At 37.6% G+C, this 27,341-nt stretch overlaps 1 long non-coding RNA gene across 7 annotated transcripts in view; it reads left to right on the top strand.

Annotated features, from left to right (window-relative positions):
- The first annotated feature begins 271 nt into the window (after positions 1-271).
- The window catches only part of LOC144316785 (uncharacterized), a 292,783-nt gene continuing 265,713 nt past the window's right edge, over positions 272-27,341 (top strand). For 2 of the 7 annotated variants that reach the window (XR_013382642.1, XR_013382645.1), the window contains exons 1-2: positions 16,906-16,941; positions 18,867-18,927. This is a non-coding gene — a long non-coding RNA (uncharacterized LOC144316785). Of the gene's footprint in view, positions 323-16,905; positions 16,942-17,027; positions 17,305-18,866; positions 18,928-27,341 lie in introns of those variants that run through there. The other 5 variants (XR_013382646.1, XR_013382641.1, XR_013382647.1 and 2 more) reach the window with 5 other exon arrangements.

The following is a 27,341-nucleotide window of genomic DNA, read 5'->3' as shown; positions in this document are numbered from 1 at the left end:
TAATAAGAAAAATGTAAAAAGCAAAAGAATCCAAAGGAGAAACAGTAAAAAGTCATGAAAAATAAAAAATACAATATGAATGTATTCACTGTGGTTTTTTTGTATATGGTTTTTATGATATTAAGGTATGTTCCTTCTATCCCTACACTGCAGAGATTTTTTTTCAAGAAAGGTTGCTGTATTTTGTAAAATACTCCTTCTGCACTTATTGACAGAATTATATGATTCTTGTCCTTTCTTTTATTAATGTGATGTATTGTGATTGATTTGCAGATGTTGAACCCCTGTTGCAGTCCAGGAAAAGAAATCCGATTCGGTCATGGTGAATAGTCCTTTTAATATACTGTTGGATCCTATTAGCTAGTATCTTGGTAAGAATTTTTGCATCCATATCCATCAGGGATATTGGTATGGAAAACTCCTTTTTGGTGGGGTTTTTATCTGGTTTTTGGATCAAAATAATATTGGCTTCATAGAATAAGTTTGGAAGTTTTCCTTCCATTTCCATTGTTTGAAACAGCTTCAGAAGAATAGGTATCAATTCTTCCTTAAATGTTTGGTAGAATTCCACTAGGAGGCCATCTAGTCCTGGACTCTTGTTTGTAGGGAGATTTTTGATTACTGATTCAATTTCTTTGCTGGTTATGTGGCTGTTCAGGTTTTCTTTTTCTTCCTGTTTCAGTTTTAGTAGTTTGTTTCTAGGAATGCATCCATTTCTTCCAGATTGCCTTATTTGTGGGCATATAACTGGTCATCAATATTCTCATAATTGTTTGTATTTCTGTAGTGTCAGTTGTGATCTCTCCTCTTTCATTCATGATTTCATTTATTTGCATCCTTCTTCTTTTATTTTTGATAAGTCTGGTTAGGGGTTTATCAATCTTATTAATTCTTTCAAAGAGCCAGCTCCTAGTTTCATTGATCTGTTCTACTGTTTTTGTTTTGTTTTGTTTTTATTTCTAAATCATTGATATCTGCTCTGATCTTTATTATTTCGCTTCTCCTATTGGATTTAGGCTTTGTTTGCCATTCTTTTTCCAGCTCCTTTAAGCGTAAGGTTAGATTGTGTATTTGAAACTTTGGTTTAAAATCTAATTTGTCTGATAAAAGGAGGATTGCTATTCCAGCTTTGTTTTAATGTCCATTAGCTTGTTAAATGGTTCTCCATCCCCTTACTTTCAATCTGGAGTATATTTGGGGTCTAAAATGAATCTCTTGTAGACAGCATATCAATGGGCCTTGTTTTTTCATCCAATCTGATACCCTAAGTCTCTTGTTTGCAGCATTTAGTACATGTATATCCAGAGTAATTATTGAAAGATACAAATTTAGTGCCATTGTATTTCCTCTGAAGTTGCTGTTTCTATAGGTTGTTTCTATTTCTGGTCTTTGTCACTTTTGGGCTGTCTCTTCTCTTAAAGGATCCTCTTTAATATTTCTTGCAGGGCTGGTTTAGTGTTTTGTTTTGTTTTTTATTTGTTTTTTGTTCTGCAACTCTTTATCTCTCCTTCTATCCTGAATGTCAGTCTTGTTGGATAGAGTATTCTTAGCAGCATATTTTTCCCATTTAGCACACTGACTGTATCATGCCAGTCTCTGTTCTGGCCTGCCAGGTCTCTATGGACAGGTCTGCTGCCAGCCTTACATTTCTACCCTTGTAGGTTACAAACCTTTTGTCTTGATCTTTTGCCAGGATTTTCTCTTTATCTCTGAAATTTGCAAGCTTCACTATTATATGTCGAGGTATTGACCTATTTTTATTGATTTTGAGGGGAGTTCTCTATGCCTCCTGAACTTGAATGCCTATTTCCTTCCCAAGAGTAGGGAAGGTGTGAGCTATAATTTGTTCATATAAACCTTCTGCCCCCCCATTCATATTTTGGGACCCTTATTATCCAGATATTATTTCGCTTTATGGAATCACTGATTTCTCAGTCTCCCTTCGTGATCCAGTGGTTGTTTTTCTCTTTTCTTTTCAACCTCTTATTTTCATCATTTTGTCATCTTTATCACTGACTCTCTCTTCTGCCTCATTTATTATCCCTGCTGTTAGAGCCTACATTTTTGACTGCATCTCAGCAATAGTATTTTTAATTTTGGCCAGATTAGATCTTAGTTCTTTTATTTCTACAGTAAGTGATTCTCTAATGTCTTCTATGCTTTTTTTCAAGCCCATCTAGTACCTTTATAATCTTTGTTTTAAATTCTAGTTCCATCATATTACTTATGCCCATATTGATTAAATCCTTGGCAGAGAGTACTACCTCCTGTTCTTTCTTTTGCAGTGAATTTCTCCTTCTAGTCATTGTGTCCAGAAAGGAAAGTACAGAAAAAAAAAAAAAGAAAAAAAATAGCAAAAACAGCAATAACAACAATAACAACAAAGACAATAACAAAACTTCAGAAAGTGACTCTAGTGTATGCTGTGTACCCTCTGCTGTTGTGTTTTGGCTCCTCTTTCCCACTGGTCTTTCCTCTACAGAGTTCCTCCTTGCTTTATAGTGGGGAATGTTTGGACTTTTAGGTATGCTTTGATTTGTTTGTCAAGTTAAGCCTGTAAAGCAAAAAAGAAAAGAAAAAAAAAAAAAAAGAAAAAAAAGCCTGATCCAAGACAAAAGGAAACAGAGCAAAACAGCATGCAGAAAAACCATAAACTATAAGCCTGATTCTAAAAAAATAAGAAACAAAGAAGGGAAAAAAGGTAGGGAAAGAAGAAAAGCAAGAGAAAGAAAAGAAGCCTGATCTGAAAAATGAGAGAAGGCAGCAAATGAACCAACAAATGAGCAAAAGATTACAAGCCTGATTTAAAAAAAAAAAAAAAAGGATAAAGAGAAAAAAAATATCTAAAATAAAGGACAAAAAATAAGAAATAGAAAAATAAATCTTTAGAAATCTAAAAAAATAAAAGGAAAAAAAAAGATAAAGAAGAAGCAAGCCTGATCCTATTTCTAGCAGAAGATGTTTTGGAGCTTTCTTCAGTCAGTAGACTTGATGGATTTGGGCACCTGTTGGTCTTCTGAGGGAGAGGCCTGCAGGGCTGGTTCACAGATTTGCCCTTGTAAAGATAGATGCCCCTGCCAGGAACAGTGGTGTGGAGTTTAATGTAGGGGACTCCAGCCTCCACTGGAGGTCATTGTCTTTCTCTCTGAAGTCCGACTGTGCAGGTGGGCCAGAAGAGGGCAGGGTGGTGGGGGGAGGCATATTATGGTATCATCCCAGCCCCCTCGTCCCTGGGGAGCGGAACACCCAGCCACTGCTGTTCAGGACCCCTCTTATAAAAATAATCTCCTGTGTCCCGTGCTTTCATCAGTTCCCTGCCCTTAATCTATCTGTGCCTGGGCTGTCGGCACCCCCAGAGCCACAGATCTCCTGTATCTTATCTTTGACCAGTGGCTGAGATTCCAAACTCCAAGTATCAAAAGGCCTGGTAAGGTGTGCGCCCACCCCGGTCCCATGGTGGAGAAGCTAGAGGCCTGCCCAGCACCATCCATCCCCCCCCAAAGCCATGGTACAGAGCCTGCACAGAGGCTGGTTTATTGTAATGCTCAGCAAAAAAGCTGGAACCGGGTTATTGGCTGTCTGCACTTGACTCAGTTCCCCTGCTCCCTTCTGTCTCAGAAAAGCTGACTCAGGGGCTTGAATCTATTGCGGCAGACAGCGAAAAGTGGAGAGGCCAGGTTATCCAGGTTATCTGCAATCTGCTCCAGTCTCTGCTTTTTTTGCTTAGTTCTGTTGCAGAAAAGCAGCTGGTCAGCGCACACAGAGGTTTAAGCCCATTGTGGCTCACAGCAAAAAGTTACGAGGTGCTCCGCCCTCTGTGTGCACCTTTGATCCTGCTGTTGAGCACGGCTCAAAGGCTCCCCTGTTGGCCTTTTGTCCTTGGAGAGGCAAAGTACTCTCTCCCCTCTGCCCTCCAGGGAAGGGAGCCATCTCTTCCTGTGGGACCCAACAATCCTCCTTGTCACAGTTTATTGTGCAATCCCTACCCTTTGGGCTCTTCCCCACTTTCTCCCTCTTCCTGACTTTGCTCCACAAAAAAGGGTTCCCTCCCCTTCCCGGCCAGGCAGCTTTCCTCCCCCCAATTCATGGCTCAGAACCCTGCATCTACCATGTTTTCTCATTCTAACTGTGCAGATTGTTTCCTTAATCCTCAGATCCTCTTCCTAGTTGTTCAAAATAGTTGACTCTTGATCTAGCTGTATTGGAAGGACCGGGCAAGTTCAGAGTCTCCCTACTAGTTCACCATCTTAACTGCCCCAACACCTGGAATTTGAAATGTTCTAAAAGGTAAATAATAAGGGGCACCAGGGTGGCTCAGTTGGTTAAGTGTCCCACTTTGATTTCAGCGGAGGGTCAAGCCCTGTGTTGGGCTCCACGCTCCACATGGAGCCTACTTAAGAAAAAAAAAAAAAAAGATAAATAATATGACAATTTTATTATTTGTGACAAATGATGGTTTTGTTTCCTTCTTTCTAATTTCTATACATTTATTTGTTTTTCTTACAGTTCTGGCTTAGATCTGCAGGACAGAAATGATAAAAGTGAGAATTGTTTTATGATTTTAAAAGAAATATCTAGCAAGTATGGTTTTTGCTATAGGTTTTTGATAGACAATATCAGATTGTTCTTTTTTGGTTCATGTGTTCATTCATTAATCTATATTGAGATCTGTCATGTAAAATTCCTTATAAATTCTTTTAAAATCTATTTTATTTGTTTCTTATTAAACTAAGTTGGCATATAACATTGTGTTAAGTTTAAGGTATACAGTGTCACTTCGATACATTTGTACATTGTAATATGCTTGTCAGTGTCCTGATACTCATCACATTACAACATTATAGCACAATATTATTGTCTATATTGAACATATTGTGCATTAGACCTCTATGACTTATTTACCCTTCTATACAAGTTTGTACCATTAAACACCATCACTCTTGTCACCCTCTTCTCTTGCCTCTCCCCTGGTAACTGCCATTTCAGTCTCTGTTTTTTACAGGTATAAGGTTTTAGATTTCACATTAAGTCGTATCATACAGTATTTATCTTTATCTGGCTTATCTTGCTTAGTATGATGTGCTCCAAGTCCATCCATGTTGTCACAAACAGAAAGACATTCTCTTTTCTCATGGCTGAATAATATTCCAAAGTGTATATGTACCACATCTTTTTAATCCATTCAAGCATTTGGGTTGCTTCCGCATCTTAGCTATTGTGAATAATGCTAAGATGAACATGGGGGTGGGGTATGTATATATCTCATTAAAACCTTGTTTTCATTTTCTTTGGGCATATAACCAGTAGAATTGCTGGATCATATGGTAGATGTATTTTATTTTTTTGAGGATCCTCCATATTATTTCCCATAGTAGTTGGGTCAATTTACATTCCCAGTAATAATGTATTCCTTTTCAGCACATTGTGGCCAGTGCCTGTCATCTCTTCTCTTCTTAATACAAGCCATTCTAACAGGTGTGAGGAGACAGCTCAGTGTGATTTTGATTTGCATTTCCCTGATGATTAGTGATGTTGAGCACTATTTCATCTATCTCTTGAACATTTTAATGTGTTTTTGGAAAAATATCTATTTTCAGTTCTAAATCTGCCCACTTTGTCTTTCTTTCACCCTCTTTCTTTCTTTCTTTCTTTCTTTCTTTCTTTCTTTCTTTCTTTCTTTCTTTCTTCTTTCTTTCTTTCTTTCTTTCTTTCTTTCTTTCTTTCTTCCTTCCTTCCTTCCTTCCTTCCTTCCTTCCTTCCTTCCTTCCTTTCTGAATCTGTCCATTTTTCAATTGAATTTGTTGTTGTTGTTTTTAAGTTGACTGAGTTTATTTTTTTATTTTTTATTTTTTGACTGAGTTTTTAAAATCTATTTTGGATATGAATCCCATATTCAATATATGTTTTGTAAAGGATTTTCCTCATCTTTCAGGTTGTCTTTTCATTTTGTTAGTTGTTTCTTTGCTGGGAAGAAGGTTTTGAGTTTAATGTAGTCCCATTGTTGATTTTTATTTTTGTTGTTAATGCTTTTGGCATCAGTTCAAAAAATTATTGACAAGACTAATATCATTGAGCTTCTTTTCCATGTTTTCTTTTAGGAGTTTTATAATATCAAGTCTTATGTTTAAATCTTTCATCTGTTTCATGTTAACTTTTATGAATGGTATGATATAAGGGTCCAATTTTATGATTCTGGATGTGTTTCTCCAATTTTCTCAGCATCATTTTAAGAGATTATCCTTTCCCCATTGGGCATTCTTGGCTCCTTTGTCAAATATTAGTTGACTGTATATGCTGGGATGTAATTCTAGGCTCTCTATTCTGTTCCAGTGGCTGATATGTCCCAATCCATACTGGTTTTATTACAGGTTTGTGATGTAGTTTGAAATCCAGAAGTATGATACCTCTACCTTTGTTCTTTTTCTGTCAGGATTATTTTGACCATTATTTGACCAGGATCTTTTTGGTTCCACACAAACTTTAGGATTATTTCTTCTATTTCTTTGAAGAATGTCTTTGGTAGTTTGATAGAGATTGTGATGAATCTGTATATGGGTAGTAGTATGGTCATTTTAACAATAGTAATTCTTCTGATTCATGAACACGGGATGTTTCTTTTTTTTTTTTTTTTTTTTTTGCATCTCTTTTGATTTTTTCCAGTAAAGTCTTGTAGTTTTCAATGTATAGATCTTTCATTTTGTTGGTTAAATTTATTCCTAATAAATTTATTATTTGATAGTACTGAATGGAATGGTTTTACTTTTTCTTTTTCTTTTTTAGATGCCTTATCATTAGTGTAAAGGGATGTAATTGATTTCTGTATATTGATTTTATATTTTGACACTTTATTGAAATAATTGATTAATTTTAATAGTTTTTTGACTGACTTTTTGGCATTCTCTCCATATGATATTTTATCATCAGCAGATAATGACAATTTTACATCTTCCTTTCTGATTTGGATGTCTTTTATTTCTTTGTCTTGCCTAATTTCTCTAACTGGGACTTCCATAACATCTTGAATGGGAGTGATGAGAGTGAGCATCTTTGTCCTATTTCTGACCTTAAGGAAACACTTCCAATTTTCCTCTGTTGAGTAAATTGTTATCCGTGGGTTTGTCATATATGACCTTTATTATGTTGAAGTATGTTCCTTCTATATCCAATGTTGTATTTTATCAAGTGCCTTTTCTGCTTCTATTGAGGTAATCATGTGATTTTTACATTTATTTATTTATTATCGTTGTTGATTTATTGTGATGTATTACACTTATTAATTTGTGTATGTTGAACTATCCTTGTATTCTAGGGGCTATGGGTCATGGTATATAATCATTTTAATGTGTTCTTGAATCCAGTTTACTAATATTTTATTGAGAATTTTTGCATTTATATTCATCAGGGATATTGGTCTATAGTTTTCTTTTCTTGTATCCTTATCTGGTTTTCGTATTAAAATAATGCTAGCTGAGAGGAAGCTAGGAAGTATTTTCTCCTTGATATTTTGAAAGAGCTTCAGGAAAATTAGTGTTGATTCTTTTTCAATGTTTGGTAGGATTCTCTGGTGAAGCTGCTTGATCTTGGAGTTTCTGTGTCGGAATATTTTTTTATTACTGATTGAAACTCTTACTATTGATCTGTTTGGATTTTCTATTTCTTCCTGATCCAGTGCTGATGGTTACATATTCCTAGAAATGTATCCATTTCTTCTAGGTAATGTGATTTTTTGGCATGATTCCATAATATTTCTTTTTATTTTTTTTAAACAGTGGTTTTTTTTTTTTTGTTTTGTTTTTTTTTTTTTTAGATTTTATTTATTCATGAGAGACAAAGAGAGAGAGAGGCAGAGACACAGGCAGAGGGAGAAGCAGGCTCCATGCAGGGAGCCTGATGTGGGACTGGATCCCGGGTCTCCAGGATCAGGCCCTGGGCTGAAGGCAGTGTTAAACCGCTGAGCCATCCGGGCTGCCCGATTCCATAATATTTCTATAGTATCAGTGGTAATGTCTCCTATTTCATTTCTAATTATATTTATGTAAGTTTTCTCTTCTTTTTTTCTTAGTTGGCCTACCTAAAGTTTTGTTAATTTTATGTTTTTGAAGAGCCAGCTCTGAGTTTCATTGATCCTTTCTGTTGTTTTTCCTGTCTCTATTTCCTTTATTTCCACTCTGATCTTTATTATTTCCTTCCTTCTGCTAATTTTGGGCTTAATTTGTACTTCTTTTCTAATTCCTTGAGGCATAAAGTTAGCTTGTTTATTTGAAGTCTTTCTAATTTCTTAACATGAATTTATTGCTGTAAAGCTATCTCTCAGGCCTGCTTTTTTCTTTTTTCTCTTCTCTTCTCTTCTCTTCTCTTCTCTTCTCTTCTCTTCTCTTCTCTTCTTCTCTTCTCTTCTCTTCTCTTCTCTTCTCTTCTCTTCTCTTCTCTTCTCTTCTCTTCTCTTCTCTTCTCTTCTCTTCTCTTCTCCTCTCCTCTCCTCTCCTCTCCTCTCCTCTCCTCTCCTCTCCTCTCTCTTTCTTTTCTTTTCTTTTCTTTTCTTTTCTTTTCTTTTTCTGGTATATTTTTTTTTGTTGGAGTTCAATTTGCCAACATATAGCATAGCACCCAGTGCTCATCCCATCAAGTGCCCCCCTCAGTGCCTGTCACCCAGTCACCCCAACCCCCCTCCCACCTCCCTATCCACCACCCCTTGTTCGTTCCCCAGAGTTAGGTGTCTGTCATATTCTCTCACCCTCACTGATATTTCCCACTCATTTTCTCTCCTTTCCCCTTTATTCCCTTTCACTATTTTTTATATTCCCCAAATGAATGAGACCATATAATATTTGTCTTTCTCTGATTGACTTATTTAACTCAGCATAATACCCTGCAGTTCCATCCCTGTTGAAGTAAGTGGTGGGTATTTGTCATTTAATGGCTGAGTAATATTCTATTGTATACATAGACCACATCTTCTTTATCCATTCATCTTTCGATGGACACCGAGGCTCCTTCCACAGTTTGGCTATTGTGGACATTGCTGCTATAAACATCGGGGTACAGGTGTCCCAGTGTTTCACTGCATCTAAATCCCCAGCAGTGCAATTCCTGGGTCGTAGGGCAGGTCTATTTTTAACTCTTTGAGGAACCTCCACACAGTTTTCCAAAGTGGCTGCACCAGTTCACATTCCCACCAACAGTGCAAGAGGGTTCCCCTTTCTCCACATCCTCTCCAACATTTGTGGTTTCCTGTCTTGTTAATTTTCCCCATTCTCACTGGTGTGAGGTGGTATCTCATTGTGGTTTTGATTTGTATTTCCCTGATGGCCAGGGATGCGGAGCATTTTCTCATGTGCTTGTTGGCCATGTCTATGTCTTTGGTGAAATTTCTGTTCATGTCTTTTGCCCATTTCATGATTGGATTGTTTGTTTCTTTGCTGTTGAGTTTAATAAGTTCTTTATAGATCTTGGATACTAGCCCTTTATCTAATATGTCATTTACAAATATCTTCTCCCATTCTGTAGGTTGTCTTTTAGTTTTGTTGACTGTTTCTTTTGCTGTGCAGAAGCTTTTTATCTTGATGAAGTCCCAATAATTCATTTTTGTTTTTGTTTCCCTGCCTCCATAGGTGTATCTTGCAAGAAGTTGCTGTGGCCAAGTTCAGAAAGGGTGTTGCCTGTGTTCTCCCCTAGAATTTTGATGGATTCTTGTCTCACATTTAGTTCTTTCATCCATTTTGAGTTTATCTTTGTGTATGGTGTAAAAGAATGGTCTAATTTCATTCTTCTGCACGTGGCTGTCTAATTTTCCCAACACCATTTATTGAAGAGACTGTCCTTTTTCCAGTGGATATTCTTTCCTACTTTGTCGAATACTAATTGACCATGGAGTTGAGGGCCCATTTCTGGATTCTCTCTTCTCTTCCATTGATCTGTGTGTCTGTTTTTGTGCCAGTACCACACTGTCTTGGTGATCACAGCTTTGTAGTACAACCTGAAATCTGGCATTGTGATGTCTCTGGCTCTGGTTTTCTTTTTTAATATTCCCCTGGCTATTTGGGGTCTTTTCTGATTCCACACAAATCTTAAGATTTTTTGTTCTAACTCTCTGAAGAAAGTCCATGGTATTTTGATAGGGATTGCATTAAATGTTTAAATTGCCCTGGGTAACATTGACATTTTCACAATATTAATTCTGCCAATCCATGAGCATGGAATATTTTTCCATCTCTTTGTGTCTTCCTCAATTTCTCTCAGAAGTGTTCTGTAGTTTTTACAGTATAGATCCTTTACCTCTTTGGTTAGGTTTATTCCTAGGTATCTTATGCTTTTGGGTGCAATTGTAAATGGCATTGATTCTTTAATTTCTCTTTCTTCAGTCTCATTGTTAGTGTATAGAAATGCCACTGATTTCTGGGCATTGATTTTGTATCCTCCCACAATGCTTGAATTGCTGTATGAGTTCTAGCAATCTTGGGGTACAGTCTTTTGGGTTTTCTATGTACAATATCATGTCATCTGCAAAGAGGGAGAGTTTGACTTCTATGTCAATTTGAAAGCCTTTTTATTTCTTTTTGTTGCCTGATTGCTGAGGCTAGGACTTCTAGTACTATGTTGAATAGCAGTGGTGAGAGTGGACATCCCTGTCTTGTTCCTGATCTTAGGGGAAAGGCTCCCAGCGTTTCTCCATTGAGAATGAGATTTGCTGTGGGCTTTTTGTAGATGGCTTTTCAGATGCTGAGGAATGTTCCGTCTATCCCTACACTCTGAAGAGTTTTGATCAGGAATGGATGCTGTATTTTGTCAAATGCTTTCTCTGCATCTATTGAGAGGATCATATGGTTCTTGTTTTTTCTCTTGTTGATATGATCTATCACGTTGATTGCTTTATGAATGTTGAACCACCCTTGCATCCTGGGGATAAATCCCACTTGGTCATGGTGAATAATCTTCTTAATGTACTGTTGGATCCTATTGGCTAGTATCTTGTTTAGAATTTTTGCATCTGTGTTCATCAGGGATACTGGTCTATAATTCTTTTTGGTGGGGTCCTTGTCTGGTTTTGGAATTAAGGTGATGCTGGCCTCATAGAACGAGTTTGGAAGTATTCCATTCCTTTCTATCTTTCAGAACAAGTAGAATAAGTATTGTTTAGAAGAATAAGTATTGTTAGTAGAATAAGTATTGTTTCTTCTTTAAACATTTGATAGAATTCCCCTGGCGGGAGGCGGGGGGGGGGGGGGGCAGCCCCGGTGGCACAGTGGTTTAGTGCTGCCTGCAGCCCGGGGTGTTATCCTGGAGGCCTGGGATCAGTCCCTCATCGGGCTGCCTGCATGGAGCCTGCTTTTCCCTCTGCCTGTGTCTCTGCCTCTCTTTCTCTCTCTCTGAATAAATAAATAAATCTTTAAAAAAAAAAAAAAGAATCTCTTATAAGAAAAAAAAAAAAAAAAAAAGAATTCCCCTGGGAAGCCATCTGGCCCTGTACTTTTGTGTCTTGGGAGGTTTTTGATGACTGCTTCAATTTCCTTCCTAGTTATTGGCCTGTTCAGGTTTTCTATTTCTTCCTGTTTCAGTTTTGGTAGTTTGTGGTTTTCCAGTAATGTGTCCATTTCTTCTAGATTGCCTAATTTATTGGCGTATAGCTGCTGATAATATGTTTTTAAAAATCATTTGTATTTCCTTGGTATTGGTTGTGATCTCTCCTTTTTCATTCATGATTTTATTAATGAGTCTTTTCTCTTTTGTTTTTAATAAGGCTGGCTAATGGTTTATCTATCTTATTAATTCTTTCAAAGAACCAACTCCTGGTTTTGTTGATCTGTTCTACAGATCTGTTCTTCTGGTCTCTGTTTCATTGAGTTCTGCTCGAATCTTTATTAATTTTCTTCTTCTGCTTGGTGTAGGTTTTATTTGCTGTTCTTTCTCCAGTTCCTTTAGGTGTAAGGTTAGCTTGTGTATTTGAGTTTTTTTCCAATTTTTTGAGGGATGCTTGTATTGTGATGTATTTCCCCCTCAGGACTGCTTTTGCTGTATCCCAAAGATTTTGAATGGTTGTATCTTCATTCTCATTAGTTTCCATGAATCTTTTTAATTATCCTCTAATTTCCTGGTTGACCCTTTCATCCTTTAGCAGGATGGTCTTTAACCTCCATGTGTTTGAATTTCTTCTTTTTTTTATAAGTTGTTTTTTTAAAAAATTTATTTATTCATGAAAGACACACACACACACACACACACACACACACAGAAGAGAGAGAGAAGCAGGCTCCATGCAGGGCGCCCAATGCGGGACTCAATCATGGGACTCCAGGATCACGCCCTGAGCTGAAGGCAGGCACCACTGAGCAACCACTGAGCCACCCAGGGATTCCCCCCAAATTTCTTCTTGTGATTGAGTTCAAGTTTCAAAGCATTATGGTCTGGAAATATGCAGGGAACAATACCAATCTTTTGGTATCAGTTAAGGCCTGATTTGTGACCCAGTATGTGGTCTATTCTGGAGAATGTTCCATGTGCACTTGAGAAGAATGTATATTCAGCTGCGTTTGGATGCAAAGTTCTCTAAATACCTGTGAAATCCATCTGGTCCAGTGTATCATTTAAGGCTCTTGTTTCTTTGGAGATGTTGTGCCTAGAAGATCTGTCATTTGCAGAAAGCACCGTGTTGAAGACTCCCAGTATAAGTGTATTATTATCTAAGCCTGTCTTAACTTTGGTTATTAATTGATTGATATACTTGGCAGCTTCCACATGAGAGGCACAAATATTCATGATTGTTAGGTCCTATGGTCGGATAGGTTCTTTATGATATAGTATTCCTCTTCATCTCTTATTACAGTCTTTGGGATAAACCTAATTTATCTGATATGAGGATTGCTACCCCTGCTTTCTTTTGAGGACCATTTGAATGATAAATGGTTCTCCAACCTTTCATTTTCAGGCTGTAGGTGTCCTTAGGTCTAAAATGAGTCTCTTGTAGACAGCAAATAGATGGGTCTTGCTTTTTCATCCAGTCTGAAACCCTGCATCTTTTGATGGGATCATTAAGCCCATTCATGTTCAGAGTTATTATTGAAATATATGAATTTAATGTCATCATAATACCTATTCAGTCCCTGTTTTTGTGGTTTATTTCTTTGGACTTCCTCTTTCTTTTACAGAGTCCCCCTTAATATTTCTTGCAGAGCTGATTTGGTGGTCACATATTCTTTCAGTTTCTGCCTATCTTGGAAGCTCTTTATTTCTTCTATTCTGATTGAGAGCCTTGCTGGATAAAGTATTCTTGGGTGCATGTTCTTCTCATTTAGGAACCTGAATAGATCCTGCCAGCCCTTTCTGGCCTGCCAGGTCTCTGTGGAGAGGTCTGCTGTTAATCTAATATTTCTTCCCATATAAGTTAGGGATCTCTTGTCTCTTGCTGCTTTAAGGATTTTCTCTTTATTTTTGGAATGTGCAAGTTTCACTATTAAATGTCAAGGTGTTAAACGGTTTTTATTGATTTTAGGGGGGAATCTCTCTATCTCCTGGATCTGAATGCCTGTATTCCTCCCCAAATTAGAGAAGTTCTCAGTTATGATTTGCTCAAGTATGCTTTCCAGTCCTCTGTCCCTTTCGGTGCCCTCTGGAACCCCAATTAAACGTAGATTTTTCCTTCTGAGGCTATCATTTATTTCCCTTAACCTTTCCTCATGGTCTTTTAATTGTTTTTCTGTTTTTTCCTCAGCTTCCTTCTTTGCCATCAACTTGTCTTCTATGTCACTCACTCTTTCTTCTACTTCATTAACCCTCATCATTAGGATCTCCAATTTGGATTGCATCACATTCAATTGATTTTTAATTTTGGCCTGATTAGATCTAAATTCTGCAGTCATGATGTCTCTTGAATCCTTTATGCTTTTTTCCAGAGCCACCAGTAGCTTTATAATTGTACTTCTGAAATGGTTTTCTGACATTGAATTGTAATCTAAACTCTGTAACTCTGTGGCAGAGTACTGTTTCTTATTCTTTCTTTTGTGGTGAGCTCTTCTTTCTAGTCATTTTGCTCAGTGCAGAGTGGCTAAAAAAGAGCTGTATTAGAAAAAGGAAGGAAAAAAAAAGAAAAAGAAAAAACAAACAACAATAACGACAACAACAACAACAAAAACAAAAAACAAAAACAAAACCCAAAACCAAAAACCAAAAACCAAAAACCAAGGAGGGGCATCCTCTAATTCTATATACTGTAAATCCCTTGACTTCCCCTGGAGCTTTCCAGTGCTGCTCAGTCAAGAACTTGTTCTTCCCCTGTCCTTCCAGCTGGTCTTCTGAAGTAGGGGCCTGCTTTGCTGATTCTCAGGTGTGTGCACCTGGGGGAGCTGCCCCGCCCCCTGCCGGGTGCTGGGCTCAGTGGGAGCTGTTTACCCCACGAGGCCTCTGTCCCTTGGAGGGCCCGCTCCATCCCAGGCATACGGTGACACCAGGACAGACAACAACACTGGCCGAGGCCAGCTCTCCAGCTCCCCACAGTAACCACTGCAGTCTCCCAGTCCACACTGGCCTAGATGCTCCCTGGGCAGGGGCGCTGACCTGCACAGCTCGGGGGCGCCCAGCAGCAGGAGCGTCCTCGCTATCCTGGGCCCTCCCGCCTCCACCTGTCCTGGGGGGAGTGCAGGATCCCAGCTGTGTCCCCCGGCGCCTTGGGCTCCGGGGCTTGCGCTGCTGGAATCATGCTCCCGGAGCTGCAGCTCCCGAAGGCAGCAGGGCACAGCCCCCTCCCCCGGAGCCCCCGCCTGACCCACCGGCTTCTCCCCGAGGCCCCGCCGGGTGCACTCCAGCCCTTTACCGCCCTCGGCCCGTGGGGTGTGGGGTGTTCTCCCCCGGGCGCACCTCCTCTGTTAGTGACCCCGGGAGACTGGAGGCTCCACCGCCCCTCCTGGGATGCTGCCTGAGTTCCCTGCTAAGCACGTTTCTGACCGGGTAGAATCCGGTGTAGATTTTTAAAGTTCCCGCTTCTCTGGGGCTGGGCCTTCCTGTCCTGGAGGCTCTCCCCTGGGCCTTAGCCAGCTCCTCATGGGGCCTCTCCCCGACTGGATTTTATTTTTATTTTTATTTTTATTTTTATTTTTATTTTATTTTATTTTATATTTTATTTTATTTATTATTTTATTTTATTTTATTTTATTTTATTTTATTTTATTTTATTTTATTTTATTTTATTTTATTTTATTTTATTTTTCTGTCTTACTACCTTGTTAGAAGTGCAAGCTCTTCTCTCTGCAGCATTCTGGCTGTTCTTTCTTTAAATCTCAGGTTGAATTCGTAGGTTTTCAGGATGATTTGAAAGTTATCTAGGTAAGTTGGTGGGGACAGGTGACTTGGGGACCCTACTCCTCTGCTATCTTGCCCCGCCCAGCAGGCCTGCTTTTTCTATGTCCCACAGTATTTGATATGTTGTATTTCCATTTTCATTTATTTAGAGATAATTTTAAATTTCTTTTTTGATTTCTTCTTTGACCCAATGGTTGTTTAGAAGTGTGTTTAGTTTCCACATATTTGTAGATTTTCTCACTTCTTGTTGTCATTGATTTTTAGTTTCATATCATTTTGGTCAAAGAAGATAGTTTATATCATTTAAATCATTTTAAATTTACTAAGATTTGTTTTGTGGCCTATCATATAATCTATCATGGAGAATGTTCCATGCACACTTGAGATAAATGTGTATTATGCTGTTGTTTGATGGAACACCTTGTATATGTCTATTAAATCCATTTATTCTAAAATGTGGATCAATTTCAAAATTTCCTTGTTGTTTTTCTGTCTAGATAGTCTATTCTTTGCTGATAGTGGAGTATTAAAGTCCCCTATAATCACTACAGTATTGTCTATTTCTCCAATAAGATCTGTTATTATTTGCTTAGCACATTTTGGTGCCTGGGTGTTGAGATCATATATATTTATGATTGTTCTATCTTCTTGATGTACTGATGCCTTTATCATTATATAATGATCATCTTTGTCATTTTTTATCCTTTTTGGCTTGAGTCTATTTTGTCTGATATAAGTATGGCTACATTTGCCTTCTGTTGTTTTTCATTTGCTTGGAATATATCATCTTCCATTCTTTCACTTTGAGCCTATATGTGTCTTTAGAACTGAGATGACTCTCCTATAATCAGCATATAATTGGATTTTTAAAAAATAATCCAGCCATCTTGCGCCTTTTGATTGGTGAGTTCCATCCATGTACATCTAGGGTGATTATTGAGATGTAAGAATTTACTACTGCCATTTTACCTGTTGCAGTCTAGTTATTTCATTTTTCCATTTTTTTCTTCCTTTCTTGTCTACCTTAGTAAGTTGGTGGTTTTCCATAGTAATTTGCTTAGTCTCCTTTTTTAAATCATTTTTTTAAGATTTTATTTATTTATTCATAGAAACAGAGAGAGAGAGAGAGAGAGAAAGAGAGGCAGAGACACAGGCAGAGGGAGAAGCAGGCTCCATGCAGAAAGCCTGACGTGGGACTCGATCCAGGGTCTCCAGGATCATGCCCTGGGCTGCAGGCGACGCTAAACCACTGCACCACCAGGGCTACCCCTAGTCTCCTTTTTTAATCTTTTTTTTTTTTAATGTTTCACATCTCTGCTCTAGATTTTGTTTTGTGATTACCATTAAGTTTACATAAAACATCTCATAGGGGTGTTGAAGATGGTAAGTTCTTTATAGATTTTGGATACTAGCCCTTTATCAGATGTCATCTGCAAATATCTTCTCTCATTCAGTTGTCTTTTGGTTCTTGTCAGCTGTTTCCTTTGCTGTACAAAAGCTTTTTATCTTGAAGAAGTCCCAATAGTTCATTTTTACCTTTGTTCCCCTTGCCTTTTGAGCCGTGTCTAGGAAGAAGTTTCTGTGGCTGAGGTCATAAAGGGTGCTACTTGTGTTCTGCTCTAGGATTTTGATGGATTCCGGTCTCACATTTAGGTCTTTCATCCATTTTGAATTTATTTTTGTGTATGGTGTAAGAAGGTGGTCCAGTTTCATTCTTCTGCATGTGGCTGCCCAATTTTCCCAACACTATTTGTTGAAGAGACTGTGTGTGTGTTTTTTTTTTTTTTTTTTTTTTTTTACCATTGGATGTTCTTTCCTGCTTAGTCAAAGATTCATTGACAATAGAGTTGAGGGTCCATTTCTGGGTTTTGTATTCTGTTCCTTGATCTATGTGTCTGTTTTTGTGTCAGTACCATACTGTCCTGATGGTTACAGCTTTGTAATTGAGGTTGAAGTCTCAAACTGTGATGGCACCAGCTTTGGTTTTCTTTTTCAAACTTCCATTGGCTATTTGGGGTGAGTTTAATATACTATTCTAATAAAGAGCTACAGTATCCTAAATCTAACTTGTTGAGCACCTTAATCAGAGTTTTGTGTACTTTGATCATTTTGTTTCAGTTTGAAGATTTCCTTTCAGTATTTTTTGTAAGGCAGGTCTAGTGGTAACGGAACTCCTTCAGCTTTTGTTTGCCTGGGATATTCTTTATTTCTCTTTTATATCTAAAGGATAACTTTGCCAAATAGAGTATTCTTGGCTGGCATTTTTTATCTTTTAATATTTTTAATGTATCCTTTCACTCTCTCGAGTAGTGTAGAGTTTCTGTTGAGAAATCTACTGATAGCATCATGGGTGTATATTTGTGGATTACTGTCTTTTTTCCCCTGGATGTCTTTAAAATTCTTTATCATTGACTTTTGACAGTTTTAATATAATGTATCTTGGAGAACATCTTTTTGCATTGAGATAATAAAGTGTTCTATTAACTTCATGGGCTTATATCCAATTTCTTCCCTAGGTTTAGAAAGTTCCCAGCTATTCTTTCTTTCTTTTTTTTTTTTTTTGTTAATTTTTTTAAATGTTTTTTTTAAAGACTTTATTTATTTATTCATAGAGGCACAGAAAGAGAGAGAGAGAGAGAGAGAGAGGCAGAGACAAAAGCAGGCACCATGCAAAGAGCCTGACTTGGGACTTGATCCAGGGTCTCCAGGATCATGCCCTGGGCTGCAGGCAGCGCTAAACTGCTGCGCCACTGGGGCTGTCCTCCCAGCTATTATTTCTTTGAATAAACTCTGTCCTCTTCTTTTTCTGGAATATCCATTACTCTTATGTTGTCTTTTCTAATGGAGTTTTATAGCTTTCATAGGGTTTCTTCAATTTTAAGAATCTTTGTTCTCTCTACTCTTCCACCTGAGTCATATCTAGATTCCTATCTCCCAGCACTAATTCTTTCTTCCATCTGAGCTGCTTTATATTTCCAATGCATTCTAATGCTTTCTTTATCTTACTCGTTAGGTTGTTCAACTCCAGAATTTCTGATGTGTTCTTTTTTTAGGATTTCAATCTCTTGTGAAATATTCCTTCTGTTTATAATTTTATTCCTAAAATTGTTTGCTTTTCTGAGTTTTCTTTTTAGCTCATTATATTTCTTCATAACAGTTCTTTTAAGGTTTTTTAAAATTTTTATTTATTTATGATAGTCACAGAGAGAGAGAGAGAGAGAGAGAGAGAGAGGCAGAGACATAGGCAGAGGGAGAAGCAGGCTCCATGCACCAGGAGCCCGACGTGGGATTTGATCCCGGGTCTCCAGGATTGCGCCCTGGGCCAAAGGCAGGCGCCAAACCACTGTGCCACCCAGGGATCCCTAAGTTTTTTTTATCAGATTGTAATATTCCATGTCTTTGCATTCAATTGGTGGAAATTGTCATTTTCTTTTTGTGATACCATATTACTGTGATTTTTCATGATATTTGATTAAAAGTACATTTGCTGCCACATTTGAAGTGTGAACACTTTTCTTATTTAGATAAGGTTTTGCTTATTTTGATTCTAATTGAAGAGCCTTCCTTTTGTTTTTCAGATGGTGGTGCTGGTGGTCCAGAAGTTTTTGGCTTCTCTAACCACAGCTGACTGCTGCTAAGGTTAGGAGGATACTTACTAAAAAAAAAAAAAAAAAAAAATAGTTGGGGAGTAAAAAAGATGGTGTCAGAGTGGTAGAAGGTATATATTGAGCAACTAGGGTTTTGGGAACACCCATGGCCTACTAGGGGGATCTTTGAGTGAGGATGTAGGGGTACAGGTTCTAGATGTCCATGAGCAATCCTCTTGCCAGAATCCCTGGAAGACAGCAGGAGACACTGTCCTTCAGTTCTCTCTGCCTATTTTCCTTTCCCTTTCCCGTACTCACTGCAGTCTTTCCTCAGAAAGAGCTACAGGTCCCTCTAACATGCTTGTAGAACATACAGCCAGGCTGACTCACACTCACACCTTCAGCCTTCACTTCCTTTGATACAAAAGTCACGCTGTTCTATTGCTGGATCTGCTCTTGCCTTTTGTGACACCAGCTTTGCCCTCTCTCCTCCGTGGCCCCATCTACCCAGAGGCACAGATGGCTTGATCTCTCAGGTGTCCTGGCATATTGTGTCAAGGTGCTTTAAAAATCTTTTTTTGATTATGGATCTGATTAGTTGTAAATCAAAAAGGAGAGAACAGAGGAGTAACTTACCATGATGCATCTGTGATAATGCTGACCTCGCTCTCCCAGACTGTCCTTTTATTCTTGGTTTACTATGATTTTCTGTTATGAAGTAGTATTGAATTAAATTAATTAATAATTAATTTCACAGTTGAGATGATAATGTGTTTTTAAAATCTTTATATTAATGAATTTTCTAATTTTAAACAATTTTCAGTGACTCTTAATGTCAAATATATTTTCATGTGTTTATTTGTCATTCATATAGCTCTTAGGTGGAATGTTTATGAAAGTCTTATACCCTACTCTTCTAAAAAATTGAGTTTATTTATTTTTACTATCATGTTTTTAAGAGTTTTTCTGTATTCTGGATATAAGTCCTTTATCATACATGCAATTTTCAAATATTTATTCCCAAGCTTGTACCTTGTATTTTTATTTTCTTAGGAGTATCTTCTGCAGAGCAAAAGTTCAATTTATCTTTTTTTTTCTTTCAGGATCATGATTTTGATATTATATATAAGATCTCTTTGCCTAGCTCCAGGTCATGAAGATTTTCTCCTATGTTTTGTATCTAAATCTTTTATAATATTATATTTTCTATTTAGACCTGTGATCCATTTGGAGTCAATTTTTGTATGAAATGTGAGGTTTAGGTTGAAGTTTATTCTTTTGCATATGAATATCCAAATGTTCTAACAGTATTTGTCGAAAAGCTGGCAGTACTCTTTATCACATCACAATATATTTTAATTATCTCTTCCCATGCCTGATTTCCCATTGAAGTGTGTATTTCTTCTCACTGAGTCTGCAAGTCCCTTTGGTAACTGGAAATCTATCTTAGAACCTTGAACTGTCAATGCTCAATAAAAACTGTTTGGATTAACACATAATAAAGCAATGAGCTAAGATTTTCTTGTGCATGGTAAAAATGTTCAGAAATATGTGTAATGGAAATGATGCTTATTTTTTCACTTTCTTCCATTCCTTTCTTAGAGAACATATTTCAACCATAGCCTTGGTAGGGGTAGTATATGTTTCCTGTGTCTTTTTAGACTAGAAGTAGAAACATAAATCAAAGTGGGCCAACTAGTTTTTCCATCCCCTAAATTGGATTGGGACATGGACAGAACAATTCAGACTTCTCTGGGTTCTGGGTTTGAAATATTATATAGACTAAAGGGCTGAAGCTACAATGTTGAGATGGCAGTGATATGTCATGGAAAAGCAGAGTAGAGAATGGAATAGTAACTTGAGAAGCAAAAATGAAGACAGAAATAGAAAGGTAGATGCCTGACTGCAGTTTTCCTCAGTGTGGGCTATGTTTTTTGAGGGTCCTGATTTTTTTTAAAGATTTTATTTATTTATTCATGAGAGACACACATAGAGAGACAGAGAGAGGGGCAGAGACACAGGCAGAGGGAGAAGCAGGCTCCATGCAGGGAGCTTGGTGTGGAACTCAATCCTGGGACCCCAGAATCATGCCCTGGACTGAAGGCAGGTGCTAAACCACTGAGCCACCCAGGGATCCCCCAAGGGTGCTGATTTTTAATGCTAGCTTCATTGGGGGTGTGTCTCATTGTAATTAAACAGTCTAACCAAAGCAAGGTAATAAGAGCAATGAACAAATAATATTTGTCTAATAAAAAAATAACCTAAGAAGGTAAGTAGACTCTGGAATTTTTTAAGTCCCAAATGAGTTAGTATATATAAGATTTTATTAAGAATAATTGCACCATTCTTGTAGTCAATAGATACATCCATGTATGCTTAATTTAAATAACATCAGTACCATTGGGAATAAAGCAAAAGTATTCTTTTCAAAGTGATCTCTACTCTTCTCAAGACTCATTCATTCAGTAAGTTAGTCCCAAGCACTGGGATGTCGGTTATAAAAAGATGGACCATAGAGTTTGTCCTTCATAAGCTCAGAGTCTAGAAGGAGAAATGGGAATTAACAAATAATGACGTTTTAAAACTCTGATATTAGTAAACAAGAGACAATAGCAAACCATGCCAGTTCAAACATAAGCACTCATAACATTGGAGGACTCCTGACATTTGGTGTAGTCAGGGAAGGCTTCAGAGGGATTTGGGCTTTGAGGACTAAATTAGATGTGGATAGAGAAGAAAATAAAGGTATTGAAGGTAGAAGAGCTTCCTTTACATGTACCAGTATTAATAAAAATGTAAATATTGCTCAGCTATTTTTGAAAGGTTTGGGCATTCATTCAAAGTTTCATACAGCTTTTCCATGCTTATTTGCTTGGAATAGCAAAGGGCAATAAGTGTAGAGAGTGATAAATTTAGTCCAGAAAATGCTCTCAGAGTTCAGCTACAATTTTGGGGAAACATAAGAGCAAAGGAAAGATGTTACTGCCAGAATTTGAGGAAGAAGCTGTTTCATGGTGTGTTGACAGTAATTTAATAAAAAAGGTTAACTTCTGGACTAGCACTCAAATTTCCTTAGTCTCTCCTGATGATCAAGGGCATTCTTTGTTAAGTCTAATGTGTTGGCCCTTAAAGTTGCCTAGTGTGCAAGGAAGCTGTCAATCACACACTTAAAAAAAAAGTATACAGCAGAAGGGTTCTAAAGGGAAATCAAATTATGGTCCATTTGGAAATGTCACAACCAAGTGGCACCAGCAAAAATGAAGAGGTTCATTGACTATTCAAATTGGTGTATAAAGAGTTGCGTGGTTTTGCTGCTAATCAAAGATGAAGCTGGCCTTTGAGCTGCCTGTGTGGAGCCTGAGACCACCCAGGCTTTAGCTAATGTTAGTGTTTACATGACATGTTGGAAACAAACTGGGCAATTACAAAGGCCCAGTCTAACTAGATCCTAACAGGCAAAGTGCCCTCTGATCCAAATGTTAATAGCTTTGACCTTCATTGGTTTTTAATCTCATTCTGTCTGGCAGAGTAAATGAACTCTAGGTTATACTGTACAGAAGAGTCCTTTTTGTTTTTCATTCTTTTTTTTCTGATATTGCTGGGGAAATGAAAGTCTGTATTTTTTCAGCTGGGTATATCACTGAGTGTATGCACAGAACGCCTGCTGATTGACTGTGCTTCAACAAAGGCAGATTCAGTTTGCAGCTGATAAGAAGCAAAGTCATCCATGCCGTGTTTACAAAGTAGGCAAGGAGAGTGAAAAATTAGTGATAAAAGAGCTAATCTTATTGTTTTGCTGGGCGAGAGAATGGCACTTTTGTGCTTGCTTTTAAGAGCTGGCATGTTGCCTCTCCTTCCCCCTCCATGCTTTGGCAGCAAAACAATTTTCAGATTCCCCAAAGTGTTATAGATTATAAAGGACACAGTAATGTTGGAAGGGTTTCCTAACATTGAGTAGGGTACAAACTGCACTGGAGATTGGCTGTTTATTCTATGTGCCCATGACCCACACTGCATAAACTTCTATTTTCTCCCTTTGGTATTTCTAAAGCAAAAGATAAATATTTGGGCCGTTGGACAAATTCATTAGTGTTTAATTTTCTAACACATTTAAATGCTTAGCTGTGCTAAGAATAAAGTTTGAAATCCCCTCACAATCAGTTATAGGGTCTGGCAGGGTTAACTGGGCCTCTGTGAGTAATAGGACATGTGGCTGAAGGAAAGGATCCCGTAAGAGAGATGTTTTTGTTCTTTTAGTTCATAACTACTTAGTTGTAAGGTCCATTGAGGTGGAAGAAATTATAATGTGTAATAGTTCTTGGTGTGGTTAAGAAAACTGATGTCTCTGCATTTAAATTGTTTTTGGTCATAATTTCATCATTTTCTCAGTTTTTCTAAGGGAGAAGTAACAGATTACTGTTTTGGCCAGAGGCATATGCTAGGTTTTACAGTTCCTCACTATGCTGATTTTTGCATTTAGTGGTGACCTGCAGAGACCTATAATGCTGGTGGCCATGTGTCTATTCCAGGTAATCTGGACCATTCATTCATTTATTCATTCAACATAACGTTTATTAAAGCCAACCATGGGCCAGGTGCTGGTGCTACTGAGGAAGCAAAGCATGAATCACCCCTTCCAGAAGTGTCTAGTCTTGTAGGGAGGACAATGAAGCAGACAAATAACTATAATAGAGTCTACTAAATTTCATAATAGAGGTGCTTATAGAGCACAGAGATACATTCCCTTGAGTAGTGGAGGAAATCTTCCACATAGATGACAATTAATTGTATCTTGAAGAGTGTGTTGGTTTGTCAGGATATGGCAAGCAGTTCGGAATGACCAGAGCTCTGCTTCTCAGCTGTCATACAGAGTTCTGTGGCAGGGGTATGTAAGGCCACAGAATAGATACTTTATTCATCCAGTAAGTGTTTATTATTTACTTATTTGAGAAATATTTATTGAATACCTTATTTGTGCTGTGCACTCTCACAGACATTAGGGATAGAGAAATAAATGATACAGTCTTAAAACTCACCATGGATTGTCAGTTCTGGGGAAATATATCTCAAAACACTATGTATATATTATTGAATAGAATATACAGATTTATGCAATCAAACATGAATATTTCATATACGTTTTGTACTTGCAAGAGTAGCTTTTGGCAATACCCTTAAACCCCAGAAGGATGTGTTGATTTTATTCTAGCATCCGGTATACTGTGTTGAAAAACTTTGAGGAGTGCTAGGAAGGTTTATATGAAGAATTGAAGAGGACATGGGATTGGAGAGGTAGGGAGACACTAAGCATCTATAAGTTTGAATTTTACATCAAAGGAAATGGAGCACCGTAAGAGGGCTTGAAATAGGAAGGGTGTGATCAATTTAGGACTTTAGAAGGATCATTCTGATGAAAGTACCCATAAGTACATCTGAGATCATGCTTTAAAAATATGGTTCCTGTACCTGTTTTTCATTTTCTCTGTATGTATTGAATCATTTGATGGTCCATCAATGTCCAAACAGCTAAAGCTAAGCCCTTGAGATGGACAACCTGCAAACAGTGTATAGGCAAGAGAATTTGCCTTTGTGGAATTTTTCTTAAAGATGAGGTCATCAAAAGCATGAGTTGAGTGTAAAAGTTGGGAACGTATTTATTCGTATTTGGAATTGAATTAACTTTTATTTAAAGGATCTCAAAATAATTCATGTACACTGGACAGGTCATTTTTCAGACAGAGGTTGTTTGGCTGCAGGTAGTTGAAACCCATTCAAACTAGCTCAAGTTGCAAGGGGAGAATATATTGAATGTAGCCAGATATTAGGAGGACTGGAGCTAGCATATGGAATAACAAGTCTGAGACCAAGGGAGTTATTGTCTTTCTGTGTCTTTTTGGTCCATATTGGATACTTAGCTTCCTCCTTTATTATCACTGCAACACATTTTTTCCTTGTTTATGTGATGTTTTTTAATGAGCATGTGTAAAAATGTGCACACTGAATTATGTCCTTTCAGTCTAAGCATTACCAGAGATTAGACAATTTCATATTTTTCAGGAAAGAGAATTGGATTGGCCAATTCGAATATGGTCCCTACTCCTGATAAAATCAGCTGTGACTGGGAGGAAGCCCCATACCTGCTCATTCATCAAAGTATGGAAGCAAGATCTGGAAAATTCTATCAGAAGAGGGGTTGGGGTGGGGTACAATGACTAGAAGAAGAAATGACTGGAATGTCTACAATTTCCACAAAGAAAGCCTGGCAAACCCTCAATGTTAGGGAGTTTATCTTCCATAAGAGGAAGATCACTCGTTTCTTTTCTAGATTTCCCTTCTCATCTTGAAGTTTCATAAAGAATAGATTCTTATATTAGTTCTAAGTCTTCAGGTTGCAGTGCTATAAGCTGAACTCATTGCTAAAAGACATTGCATTGCATGATTTTTCTGACATGTTTAGACAATATGTTAGCTCCAAGCACAGCTATATTTTGCAACTCTAATAATCTAAACAAGAATCTGTTTCTGTCCCTCTCTAAGCTCTGCCTTCTTTCTTGAATGGAGGTTTTTTATTCAGATGAGGTTTCTATCATGTAGGAAAAAATGAACCACCACAAGCTCCTGACTTACGTTTAAAGTGTTGGTGGGCAGGGGGAGTATTTCTTCTTCTGCTCCAAAAACAATTTAGGCTCCAAAATGAAAATGCAAACGTAAAATAAAAATTAATACTTTATTCCCATTTTCTAGCTGAGTTGAGCTTTGAAAGAAAAAAGTGATTTTTAACCTGAACATTCTAAGAATTCTCTGTATCATATGTAAGCATAAGTAGGATAGCAATGTGGAAAATATGAATATTGGAATTGAAGCTGTAGAATACAAGACACTATGATATCTTATAATAGCCGTAAAGGCATTAGCATAATGCAGCTTTATTTGTTTATTTATGTCTACTTATAAACTATACCAAAACTTTTAAACTGATTTTTAAAAATTTGCTTGTTTTGATGTATCTTTTTCTAAATCCTGAAGTATGAGAATTCTTATTTAGCACCTTTCAGATGTTTTTAAATGTAGTATTTTGTTTCTGCATACCTGGACTGGAATTTGTATTCTCCACTTGTATTTTAGAAAGATTGCCTAATGTTATGAGGTGAATTGAAGGATACTGATGTTATAAGTGAGAGACACTTAGGAGGCTAAGTTAGAATTGGCAGTTGTCTAATTTAGAGGTGATGAAAGTCTGAACCAGACCATAGCTATAGAAGTAGAAAAAGAGTATAGGGATCCCTGGGTGGTGCAGCGGTTTGGCGCCTGCCTTTGGCCCGGGGCGTGATCCTGGAGACCCGGGATCGAATCCCACGTCGGGCTCCCGGTGCATGGAGCCTGCTTCTCCCTCTGCCTGTGTCTCTGCCTCATTCTCTCTCTCTCTCTGTGACTATAACAAATAAATAAAAATTAAAAAAAAAAAAAAAAGAGTATAGATATGAGAGAGACATATTCATGTGAAAGCAAGACCTTTTTTAAACAAGTTTTGTCCAGTGCTTTAGCTGCATATTGCTGCTTTCCATGTTTTTTATTGTTAGCAAAATAGTAAGATTATGTCACTAAGTGGGCTGGCTGTTAATTCTATACAATTGGTTTTAAGAATCAGTTGAATAGGAGAATTCATATTAATATAATTTTGCTGAAGGTAATAAGAGAACTGGAGGTAGTGGGAAAAAGAATTATTTATGCCTGATGGAAAGCAGAGTAGTAGAGCACAATTTAAGTAAAAGAGATCCAGGGCTAGGGGTATGCAAGCAATGTGAAGCTTGTTATGAAAAGAAAGAGGAGTTGTGATGACAATTTGCTCCTCCTGCCTTGTTAGAGTTCTCTCTCATGGTTGTGGCCTTAGGAACATAGACCTTTTTCTTTTCCTTTACTTTCCAGGTTAGTAAGTTGTCGCAGCAGCAACATGCTCATGGGCTGTCAAAATCATTTTATTACAGATGTAAAGCTAATCCAGACACAAACTACATAAGGAATAGGAAAATGCAGTTTTAGGATATAAAGCCTAGTCCTGTTATCACTTTGGAGATTCTTCTCAGTGATCTGTCCATGACTATGTTTTTCTGTTCAAAATTCCTTAGTCTACTGCCTCATTTTATTAACTAAAAAAATCAGGTTATTTTTCTATTTATCTGACATATTCTCTCAGCTAAAAAGCTTGATTCTCTTCTAATTTAAAATTTTCAAAATTTTGAGTCTTCTAGGAAGTAGAATATATTTTATTTATCCAATAAGTGTGTGTTTGATGACTAAGGTCACACTTGGCCAGATTCTCACATTATAGATAAGGTGCTGTATATAATCCATCACAAGAGCACATATTCAGACTCATGATAAGGAATAGGTAGAGAGGGGTGTGTGGATGGAAATCCCTGAACAATGTTTGCATTGCCCTGGTACTTTCCTTTTTCCTCATTTCTT

The sequence above is a fragment of the Canis aureus genome, chromosome 7 (genome assembly GCF_053574225.1).
Source record: "Canis aureus isolate CA01 chromosome 7, VMU_Caureus_v.1.0, whole genome shotgun sequence".
NCBI lineage: Eukaryota > Metazoa > Chordata > Mammalia > Carnivora > Canidae > Canis > Canis aureus.
The sequence above is the reverse complement of the archived record's forward strand: the minus strand, read 5'-3'. Positions and strand labels throughout refer to the sequence as shown.